Source organism: Gossypium arboreum, chromosome 2 (genome assembly GCF_025698485.1).
Source record: "Gossypium arboreum isolate Shixiya-1 chromosome 2, ASM2569848v2, whole genome shotgun sequence".
NCBI classification, from domain to species: Eukaryota; Viridiplantae; Streptophyta; class Magnoliopsida; order Malvales; family Malvaceae; genus Gossypium; species Gossypium arboreum.
The window spans coordinates 24,552,335-24,564,156 of NC_069071.1; the positions used below are offsets into that span (position 1 = coordinate 24,552,335).

Sequence of the window (11,822 nt, forward strand, 5' to 3'; positions counted from 1 at the left end):
TGTCTTTGATTAGCCATTCCAACAGCTAATCATTATCAAACATTTACATACCAATCATTAGCCATATCATAAGATCATACACACAAAATGGCTACGATGCTATACATGCCATACTCAAAATGAAACGTCTAGCTATACCAAAATAATCCTCGTGATAGTGTGCGGGACCTCGGCGTACTTTTACGATCCCGAGTTAGCTTGACAAAACTATAAAAGAAGTAAAATAAAGGGGTAAGCATTAAGCTTAGTATGTTTGCATGCAAATAAATAACAACATTCATAAGAATTATCTTACTACTTGGCATGATACTACTTAATGCAACTTCATTAATTGTCATAGACATATTTAAAACTTCTTCACTTACTCACTTACTTAAATACTTACTTACTTAATCAAATTTATTAATACATTTTACTTACCTTTTTCCTTATCAAGCATACATGAACATTATGTACTTACCTTTACTCTTCTAGCATGAACTTGTCTTACCTTTTTAGTATAACTCATCTTACCTTACCTTACCTTGATATTCTCTTTAAATTTTCCCGTTGAACCACTTGGAATACTAAGGATACACGGGTACCTTACCATTGCCATGACTTGTCATGGTCTTACGTGGTATCCTTTTGAAACTTACCATTGCCATGTCTTGACATGGTCTTACATAGTAGCCTTGCCTTATGAAGTCACCAATGCCATGCCTTGGCATGGTCTTACATGGGACCTTTGCCTTATAGTAACTTATCAATGCCATGTCTTGACATGGTCTTACATGATTTCCTTGCCTTAGAAACCTTACCAATTGCCATGCCTTGGCATGGTCTTACACGGTATCCTTAAACCCTAATGTCATGACATTTGTATCCTACACATTCCTAAGGTTCAACCGGGACTTTCTGAAATTTCTTTTCCGTCAATTCATGCTTAAGTCTTCTTTGAATTATTTCATAAAATAAATATACACATGCTGGAAATTAACAAAATTAACATAAAATAATAGAATATTGCATTTATTTACCGCAAACCTACCTCGAAACAAAATACGATCAACTATATCGATTTAGTCCACTATCTTTTTCTTTCCCTGGTCTAACTCCGGATTTTGTTCTTCTTGATCTATAATAAAAAAATTTAGCTTATTTAATACTCACATTTATTAAAACAGTCCTTGACCCAAACTTTGGCAAAATTACATTTTTACCCCTAAACTTTCACATATTTGCACTTTTTCCCCAAGGCTCGTAATTTAAACTTCATCCTATTTTCTTATGTTTTATGACATGCTGATCATTTTTCCCTTCTATGACAACATCAAATTCACACTCTAACATGTACTTATGACTATTAGGTATTTTTACCGATTAAGCCCTTTTACTCGTTTTCACTTAAAACCGAGTAGCACAAGTTGTCTAACATAATTTAAAACCTCATACTCTATCATAAAACACCAAAATACACAAATTTCACCTATGGGTAGTTTTCCAAATATGAACCCTAGGTTGAATTATTGTTAGAATAAGCTTAATCAAGTTATTGGGACTCCAAAAATGTAAAGATCATTAAAAACGGGGCTTGGAATCACTTACTATGGAGCTTGAAAGCTTGAAACAAACCCTAGCTATGGATAACCCTTGAAGTTTCGGCCTAATGAAGAAGATGGACAAAAATTGGCTTTTAATTTTGTTTTTAATTTATTTTAATAACTAAATGACCAAAATGCCCTTACTACTAAACTTTCCCAAAAATTCCATCCATGTCCAATTTTATCCATAGACTTAGAAATTGGTAAAATTTCTATTTAAGACCTCCTCATTAATATTCCAAAGCAATATCATACTAAAAACTTTTAGAATGCAAGTTTTGCAAATTATTCGATTTAGTCCCTAATCTCAACTTAAGCACTTTATGCATAGAATTTCATCACGAAATTTTCACACAATCATGAAAACATATCATGAACCTCAAAATAATAATAAAATAAAATTTTCTACCTCAGATTTGTGGTTTCGCATCCACTGTTCCGTTTAGGCCCTATTTCGGGATGTTACAGGCCAAGGGAGGGTTCTTTGGCTGCTAATTTTAGCTATTTTTAGCAGCCCTCTTTGGCTATAAAAACCCCCTTAAGCTGATCATTTGAAGCACACCTCAAGAATTCACATCTTTTCTCTCTTCTCTCCACTTTCTCTCTTCTTTTCCATTCAAAATTCTCTTGCTCTCTTGCTGATTTCTTCTCTTGGAAAAGGGACATTCAGCAGCCATTTGGAGCAGCAATTAAGTGTTCACAGTAGCCTTTTTCGACGAGGAAAATAGAGAAGGATTAACGTAGCAAACGATTCAAGCCACAAAAAAACATTGGATTTGATTTTTGTTCCCTATCTCTTTATTTTTTGTTGTTGTTATGATGAACATATCTATGAATATTTATGTTGTTGGAATGGTTAATTTAATCAATTTAGCTTGAATTTAATTCATGTTAGGTTGATTGCATTTCGTTTGCTAAAATTGTTAAAATTTTGTTTATGTTGTTATAGGCCTCAGTAAGATGCTTGGTTAAGTAAAATCATGACTAAGTTACTCTTGCATAACAATTGTGAGTAGCTAATGAATTAATTATTTAAACGAATTGAAATTGTAACTAATGGACATAGTACTTAATCAATGCATGTTTAATCATCTAAGGTAGCTGAGGGTTAAATTAGCAATGGTATCTGACGATACAATTGCCTTGCATAACTTGCAAGATTATTGTGATTAAACTGTTTCAAGGTAAAGATACCTTGTTACCTCACATAGTCTTTTATGTGCTTATTAGATTTAATTAATTGTTTGAATTGACATAGGGATATGTACAAGAGATTATTTCAATTTAATAAGTATGTATGTGCAATAACATATTTTCCTATTAAAGATTTGTTCAATCGGTTGAATTGACATAGGAATATAGTCAAGAGATGAGTGGATTTTTGTAGGTGAGTATGTTCATAAGTTAGAAAATTACCGAGTTGATGTGAATTTATTCGTAACAATATAAACATGAGTTTAATTCTAAGTTAAGAAATGTAAATTATGTCATCTTGATAAAAATCGTATTTTGAAATCGTGCATTTGAGATTTATTTATTTAGTTTACTTAGTTTAAAATCTTACTTTTTAATCACCCTCTTCAAACAAAATATGTTTCTTCATCAAAATGTTTTAAATAGCATTCATAAATAATTCTTTTCACAGTCCCTATGGGTACGATAACTCGACATTTACTTGTCACTTTATTACTTGTTGCGATTGTGTACACTTGGACATTTCTGTCGTTCCAAAGGACAACAAATTTGTTAACATAACAAGCATTTACATGTGAATTGACTTATTGGTAAGCTAGATAAATATATGAAAAATTATCCAAAAAGTGTGACATGGTGATTCAATCACATAATGATTAAGGGTAAGTGAAATAAGAACAATTTTTACTAGGTGAAATAAGGTAAAATGGTAAATGCTTATGTAATTATACGAGGCTTTACATGGCAATACAGGTCACATAGGTAACATTGTGAAATATGAATATGAATATGTATATGTGATTTTTGCATGAGTTATACGAGACCGTTAATTGAATTTGAGAATCTTTTAAATGATTAATATTATGAAATGTCCTTGTTAGCTTGGTAGGTTAGTGATGGTCATAAAACTAACTAAAAATTCGACTAAGGCAAGCGCACCTATCGAACAGTAGTATAGTTATGGTGAGACTGGATATATCGTATCCACGAGGACTAAAAGTACTAGTAATTACTATCTTTTCATTATCTAGCATAACAATTAAGAGTATTTTTAATCTAAAATTAATTAGATAATTAGCTAAGATTGTGACAGAGATTAAAGTTAGAAAATACTTTTGGAAAATCGATGGAGAAGACAATACCCAAGGAAGAATTCACCTAGACTTCACTTATTACCTCTGAATTAGACGATCTATTCACTTGACTTAATCCGTAGGAATCCCTGATTTATGTTAATATCTCTCTCGAGACTAAAAACAACTGAATCTAGGTTGATTAATTGAAATCTCTTTCTAATTAAAACCCCTATTATCGCATTAACTCGATCTATGGATTCCCTTATTAGATTTGACTCTAATCCGGCAGATTTTTGTCGTCCTATCTCTAGGATTGCATGCAACTCCACTTAATTATGAACGATATACTCTTAAATAGGGACTTTTGCTCCACAGAATAAGCACATCAAAAACCTGAATTAATACCCTGGAATATTAAAACAAGAATTTAAAACTCACAATTAAGAATAAGAACAAGTATTTATCATATAATTCAAATAGTAATAAGATCCGTCTTAGGTTTCATCTCCCTTAGGTATTTAGAGAGTTTAGTTCATAATGATGGAAAACATCTCAAGATTTAGAAAACAACAGAACATAAAGAAACCCAAAGAACCCCTAGGGAATTGAATGGAAATCTTCAGTCTTGATGTAGATCCTGCCTCTGAGCTGATTTTGATGGCTGTCCTCGAGTATTTTCTGCCTTCTATTCTCCTCTTCCCTTTAATCCTCTTCTAGGGTGTTTATATAGACTTTGGAATGCCCAAATTATCCTAAAATTAGCCTTTTCTGAGTAGAATTAGACTTAGGCTCGATAAGGACACAGCCGTGTGCCACGCCTGTGAGAAGGTGCTCAGGCCATATGCAATTCTAACTTGATTTAATGTCGACACGGCCATGACACACGAGCGTCTGGTCTACCTGTGTGTTGGTGTGGATCACCTGTGTAGAAGTGCCTAGGCCGTGTGCCACACTGAATTAGGCCCATTTTGTCCAATTTTTGCCTTTTTCTTGCTCTTTTCACCTTCCTATGCTCACCTAAGTGTAAAACATGAATTTAAAGGATTAGGAGCATTGAATTCAATAAACCAAGGAAAAATCATCCATAAATATGGCAAATATGTATATATTACGATTTATCAAATATCCCCACACTTAAGCATTTGCTTGTCCTCAAGCAAAATCCTCAATTCACAATTAAAACAAATCCTTCTCAACTTATAATTCTCATCAATAATATTCGAGATAATCCACAAGTAATCAAACGTTAAGAGCTTGACAATAAGAACATTAAAGTTTTAAAAAATCCAAATTGAGCATTTCAATCATAAAATCATAGGTATCCCCCTTTATCTAATTAATCACATTTAATTCCAAATTGACAATGTTGACATCCTCACTAATGATTCACTCAAATCACTCAAAGTGTTTAAGGTTCAATAGTTAAGCACTCAATAGTCAAACATGAAAAGCTATTACTATAGGTTTGCATGAAAATCAAATCTCCACCACTATAATGAAATGATACACAAATCAAAAGGTCTTTAACATGGTTGTAATAGGGCTAGGGTTAAAGGTGTGAATAAAGGCTGCAAAAGAGGGTTAGAATCAAGATTAATTTAAGAGATTATCAAACTTTGAAAAATAAAGCTAATCACTGAATTATAAACAAGTGCCAGAATTAACACTAACCAAAACTGATGAAGTGAGCTTTTTTCTCAATATAATGACTTTACTTATCCAAGCTCTTTAGAACAATATGTAATTTGAATGAGTATAAATATATATATTTTTTAAGAATAAGAACAAGTACAATAATGGGTGGTACATAATAAGAAATAATTCAGCAACTGGAATGAACGAACATAGTTAGGTAACTAATTAAATCAAATCTCAATAAAAAGGAGTTAATAAAAAGGGAGAAATTCTTAATGAATCAAAAAGGGTTTAGTTGTGGGTTATCATTACGGGTAAAATCAAGAAACAATGTTTAAGGCTCAAAGGGGTTCACTAAGGGTCAATTATGTGGGTAGGCTTTTATGGGGTAAATGGGTTAAAACCTAGGTGCCTTTATCATTTTAGTATATCAAATCAGAGGTGTAGTCTCGACATGTATAATCGATGCAAGTTCTAGAATAGCAATTTAATGTTGACATACTCATAAAAAAATCAGCGAGCAAGAAAGATATATGCTCTAAAAGGCTCAAAATCTCACAAAAATGATGGGTATTTGATGTCAATTTTGTAAATTTAAAACTTCAAGATAATACCTCGATTCAGGGAAACAACCTAACAATTTTAATTCTCAAAAGTCAACTTATCATGCTTGATTCTCTAATGTCTTAAAATTTAAACAATCAATGCACAGTTACCTATGATTTAATTAAAAACATATCAATAAAAATCATAAATCAATCAAAATTCACTCTAATAATGATATGTGAAAATTATTTGAGAACAAGATAAAAATTCAAGGATTTTCTAATAATTACATAAATAACCTCCCCACACTTAAGATGTGCATTCTCCTCAATGTACAAAGATATATAATAGTAATATAAGCATAATATCAGAAGAGACGGAAAGAAGCGAAATTGCCCTGAAATTTTGGATGAACTCCTTGGAAGTACGAAAGCTAGAATTGTAGATAATGCTAATGAAAGGAATGATTCTGAGTTACTAGTAAGAAAAGAAACACAACTATGGAAGAGAATTAAGGGGTTACTCGATAAAACCATAAAGATAAATATTGTTCAAAATATAAAACATAAGTCTTCAAAAGTAAATAAAAGACAAAATAAAATGAAAATGAAAATAATAATAATAATAAATAAATAAATAAATGAACTCAAAGGTCCTCATCATCAGATTTGTCGTAGGTCAACGGTGCTGAAGGAGAGATGTGGAGGTGGTGGCAAATCTGTCGAAGAGTGGCATCGATACTGTCAAATCGCTCAAAACACTGCTGCTCAAAGCGAGTGAGTCTTTCAGATATGTCTGTCAAAGTGGCAGCAGGAGGTCGATGACTCGATGGTGGTGGTGGTGGGTGTGGGTCCTCGTGAGTGGGAGGAACATCATTAGTAATGTCCTCTGGCTCATCCTGGTCATCAGATTGAACGAGTCTGTACTGAGGGAGGTCAAATCCATGACGTCGCTCTATCATCCTCATGTGGATCATACTCGATATTCCTTGAGTTGACATATAGCCTACTAATGTGAGTGTGGATTGCATCTCTGGAGTGTCAAAGAGACTGAAGTGTCGAGAAAGGCGAGTCATGTAAGGGCTAAGACAGATGGGCCCCCTCCTATGGCAGTTTGTCTGGTGGCAAAATGTGAGGGCGATAAAATATGCCAAATCAAATACATGACCAGTCGCCATGCTCCATAGGAAGTAAGCATCGGTGTTGCTAACGACACTGGTGCTCTCTCTCTCTCCTCCCAGTTAAGGTATGAGCTAAGATAGCATGGATATAGTGTAGTGCTGGAGGAAGAGAAGTCGCCTTTAAGTGACTTGCGTCATAGGGAATGGTACTCGCCGTAAGGTCGGTCCAACAGCAAGAGGGCAAGTTGTGTATGTGACGGTGCAGATGTAAAAAATTTTTAGATGCCATGAAATCCTCCGTGTAAAGGCCCAAGGCAGCTCCAAACTCTGGTACACTCATGTGCCTTACGAGTCCACCAAGTCTAAAAATAATAGTACCGACCTCGTCATGGGTATTCATCACATGCTGTAGATGGAAAGTAGTGTAAAACTCCAATGTAAGCTTCGAATAGGTGGGCTCGATAATTGCAAAGAACTGATCCCACAGGGTAGTATCAAGATGGAAATGAACCAGGCGAGCAAGTTGGACCTGCTCCAAAGCGGCCCAATCAATACATCGGCCCACACCTAGTTGTCGCACGCGCAAAAGCTGAAACAAGTCGTTCTGTGGACCTGATAAAAATCGAAATAGAGGGTGATTAGCTTCAGTCGAGGCACTTAACAAGGTTGTGCCAAACCCCTTCCACTTTTTTGAAGCATGGACGACAGTCTTCTTGCCTTGTATGTTTGTCATGGTGTACCTAGAAAGAAAAAGAGTTCATCAATGAAGAATGTATCGCCAAATAAAAGCAAATAATCCTAAATAACAATTTACTCTTAAATAGAGTATTCGAAATCAAAATATGCAAGCCTCATAAAGTGATTCTAAGTAGAAAGTAGATAAATAAAATAAATAAAAAATAAATACCCAACCGACACATGAATCAGAACTAAAAGACAAAGTATGCTATATGAAACAAATTTTGATAATAGTACTTAAGACTAAAAAGAAAATTGGCAGGGAACAGCCATATTAAAGAAAAACAAATAAGAAGCAAGAATAAAAAGAACAAATTCAATAAAATTCCAAGTAGAAATCGAAAAGTGACTGACATGCTAGTGATAATAAACAATGAAAATAAAATAACAAAGAAATGGAATAGATACTAAGCACAAGAAATAAAAATAATAAATGTTAGGGTTTAAAGGGGAAAACCAACAGTAATGACCGGAGGTGCGGACGGCGATGGGTGAGGGTTTTGGATGTTACGCGGTCAGAGCTGGTGGGGTTCAGGCAGACGGTGGTGAACGGGGGAGGACACAGGCGTAGGGAGTTAGGCCGTGCGGCACGCTGTGGGGTGGGGTTGTGGGTGTGATGAAGATTTGAAGAGGAAAAGAAAATGGAAGGGAGAGATGGGGGAAGGAAGAAAAGAAAAAAAAAGAAGAAGGGAAAGCTAGGGGTGGCCGGACAATAGGGGAGGGAGGCTGCGGTGGCTAGGGTTTTGGGGGGAATTTTAAGAAGAAGAAGAAAGTGTTAGAGTTGGGGGTTTAAAAAGGGCACGATCGTGTTAAGGCCCCATGTTGGGCCACATGCCCGTGTGGCTCAAGTTTAGCCCCTGTTCATCTCAAAAATTTAATGCCCAATTGGCACACGGCCTGGGACACGCCCGTGTCCGTATGTCCAGGCCGTATGGTTCACACGACTGTATCGTAAGACCATGTGCAATGTTGTTTGCTTCTCCCACGCCCATGTGATATCCCACATGCCCATGTGTTTGAACACACAGTCGTGTGCCTTGCTCGTGTGGCTCTCTGACTTATTTAAAATTTGAAAATTTAGCTCCAATTTTCACACAGCCTAGGACACGCCCGTGTGGCTCGATATTTAGGGATTTTTAGCCCTGTTTCCACACGAAAAAGGACATGCCCGTGTGTCCAGTCCGTGTGGGTCATTGTACCTATATAAAAAACACAAAAAATAGCTAAAATGAACTAGTTAGTGGTGTTAGTGCTCGGGTTACCTCCTGAGAAGTGCTTATTTAGAGTCTAAGCTCAACTTACCTCAATTTTGTTTTGTCACAGTGGTTTGAGGAGTTGAAACTCCTCACCCCTGCTATCAAATTTTTCAAAATAAGGTCTAGGTCGAGTATTATTTACCTTGAAAGTTCTGAATTGAGAATGATTTACCTTGACTATACCATATGGGGAAACATTTAGTACTGTGAAAGGAGTCATTCCGTTTGTATTACGCTCTAAAATAAGAATTTGGGGGTCCTTTTCATCTAACAATAACCTTAAATTACTTTGTTTCATCCCTACACTCATCATGGCGTCGCTTTGATTCATCGGGTACTTTTGGTTTCTCCTTGACATGTGTCTGCCATTTATCTAGTTCATCAATTTGTAGTCTTCGTTCCTCATGACTCATTTTTTTTTGTCACATGGAATAGAATGTGGCTCCATCACGTTCTTCCTAAGTGTTTCCTGCAAAGAAGTTTGCGGCTTAAAGTTACTCGAGTTAACAGAACTTAAACAATCATCTCAATGATTAGATATATTAGCAGAATCACAAGCTTGAAGTTTAATCGTGTCATCTCCTACACGAAGTATCAATTCACCTGTGCCAACATTTATGATAATTCTAGTAGTTTCTAAAAAGGGCCTTCCTAAAATTAAAGGTGCATCACTATCCCCATCCATGTCTAGAACAACAAAGTCAACTAGGATATAAATTTATCAATTTTGACAAGCACGTCTTCAATAATTCCCCTAGGAAATCTAATTGTTTTATCTGCCAATTGAATGCCCATCCTAGTTTGTTTGGGTTTCCCAAGACCTAGTTGTTTAAACATTTTATAGGGCATGACATTAATACTTGCCCCTAAATCAGCCAACGCATTCTTAATGTTTAAACTACCAATTAAACAAGGGATAGTAAAACTCTCTGGATCTTTCAGTTTGTTGGGTAGCTTATTTTGTAGAATGGCTGAGCAAACTGCATTTAATTTCACATGTGACGCATCATCTAACTTTCATTTATTAGCTAAGAGCTCCTTTAAAAATTTAACTGCGTTTGCCATCTTCGAAACGGCTTCAATAAATAGTAAGTTAATATGTAATTTTTTTAATAATTTAAGGAATTTACCGAATTGTTCATCCATGTGGTCTTTCCTTGTCGCCTTAGGGTATGGTACACGAGGCTTATACTCCTTGCTTACTGACTGTTGTGTACCATTGCTTACATCAACCTTACCTTTATCTTCCACATTGTCTTACCTCGATTACGGTTCAGATTCAACTAACCCTTCTTCATTGTGCACAGTGATGGCATGAAGTTGCTCCCTTGGGTTAGTTTCAACGTTACTTGGTACGCCACCTTGTGGTCGTTCAGAGATCAACATAGCAAGTTGTCCTATTTGAGTTTCGAGCCCTTGAATCAATGCTTGCTGATTCTTAAGTGTTGTTTCAATATTTTGAAAATGAGTTTCTGACACCGAGATAAATTTTGTGAGCTTCTCTTCGAGGTTTGGTTTCTTCTCTTGTTGGTAAGGTGGTTGTTGGAAACCTGGAGGATGTTGTGGCCTTTGATTTCCTTGACCACCCCACAAGAAATTGGGATGGTTCCTCCAACCTGCATTATAAGTGTTACTGTATGGGTTATTTTGAGGTCTAAAATTATTACCCATATAGTGGACTTGTTTTTCATCGATGTTAGGGTTGACGGATGGATAATCTATGTTGTGTACTCCTCCTCCATTTGAATCACACCTCATCACTGGATGTACCTGAGTAGAACCATACAAACCATCAATCTTTTTATTTAAAAGTTCTACCTGATTAGATAGCATAGTGACCACGTCGAGGTTGAAAACACCAGCTACTTTTGTCAGCTTTGTTCTCGTGACTTGCACTGATAGTTATTCAGTGACATCTCTTCAATAAATTCTTAAGCCTCTTCAGGTGTTTTGTTGTTTAAATTTCCACCAAAGGCTGCGTCAATCAATTGCCTTGTTGAGGAGTTCACACCGTTGTAAAAAGTCTGAACCTACAGCCATACCCATGGTGAGGGCACCTTCTTAATAAGTCATTGTATCTCTCCCATGCATCATAAAGAGTTTCTAGATCTATCTGTACAATGGAAGAGATATCATTCCTCAATTTAGCCGTTTTAGCCGGCGAAAAATATTTAAGTAAAAATTTTTCGGTCATTTGTTCCCAAGTAGTGATTGACCCTTGAGGTAAAAAGGTCAACCACTGTTTAGCCTTATTTCGTAATGAAAAAGGAAAAAACCGAAGTCGAATGGCATCGTCAAAAACAGCATTAATCTTAAAGGTATCACAAAATTCCAAAAAATTTGCCAAACGAGTGTTTGGATCCTCGTCCTGCAAACCATCAAACTGAACAAACTGTTGTATCATTTGAATCGTGTTAGGTTTCAGTTCAAAATTATTTGCAGCAACAGCTGGTCTAACTATACTCGATTCAATTCCTGTTAAATTAGGTTTAGCATAATCATACATAGTATGAGGAACAATATTTTGACCTACTAGATTTGCAGCAACCACAGGAGGTAGCAGATTATTCTGATTATCAGCCATCTCCTTGGTTGTAGTATGGATATCGTCCTCTCGCTCTTCCTCTATGTATTGTAGGCTTCACATTATTTCTCTTTAGTTTCTGCAAAAAGT

The 11,822-nt window shown here is 35.6% G+C and overlaps 1 non-coding gene across 1 annotated transcript; it reads left to right on the forward strand.

The window, feature by feature from the left end:
- The first annotated feature begins 11,186 nt into the window (after positions 1-11,186).
- On the forward strand, positions 11,187-11,294 carry LOC128289766 (small nucleolar RNA R71). The gene has a single exon (XR_008279411.1). It is a non-coding gene; the product is annotated as a small nucleolar RNA R71 (small nucleolar RNA).
- Positions 11,295-11,822: the final 528 nt, after the last annotated feature.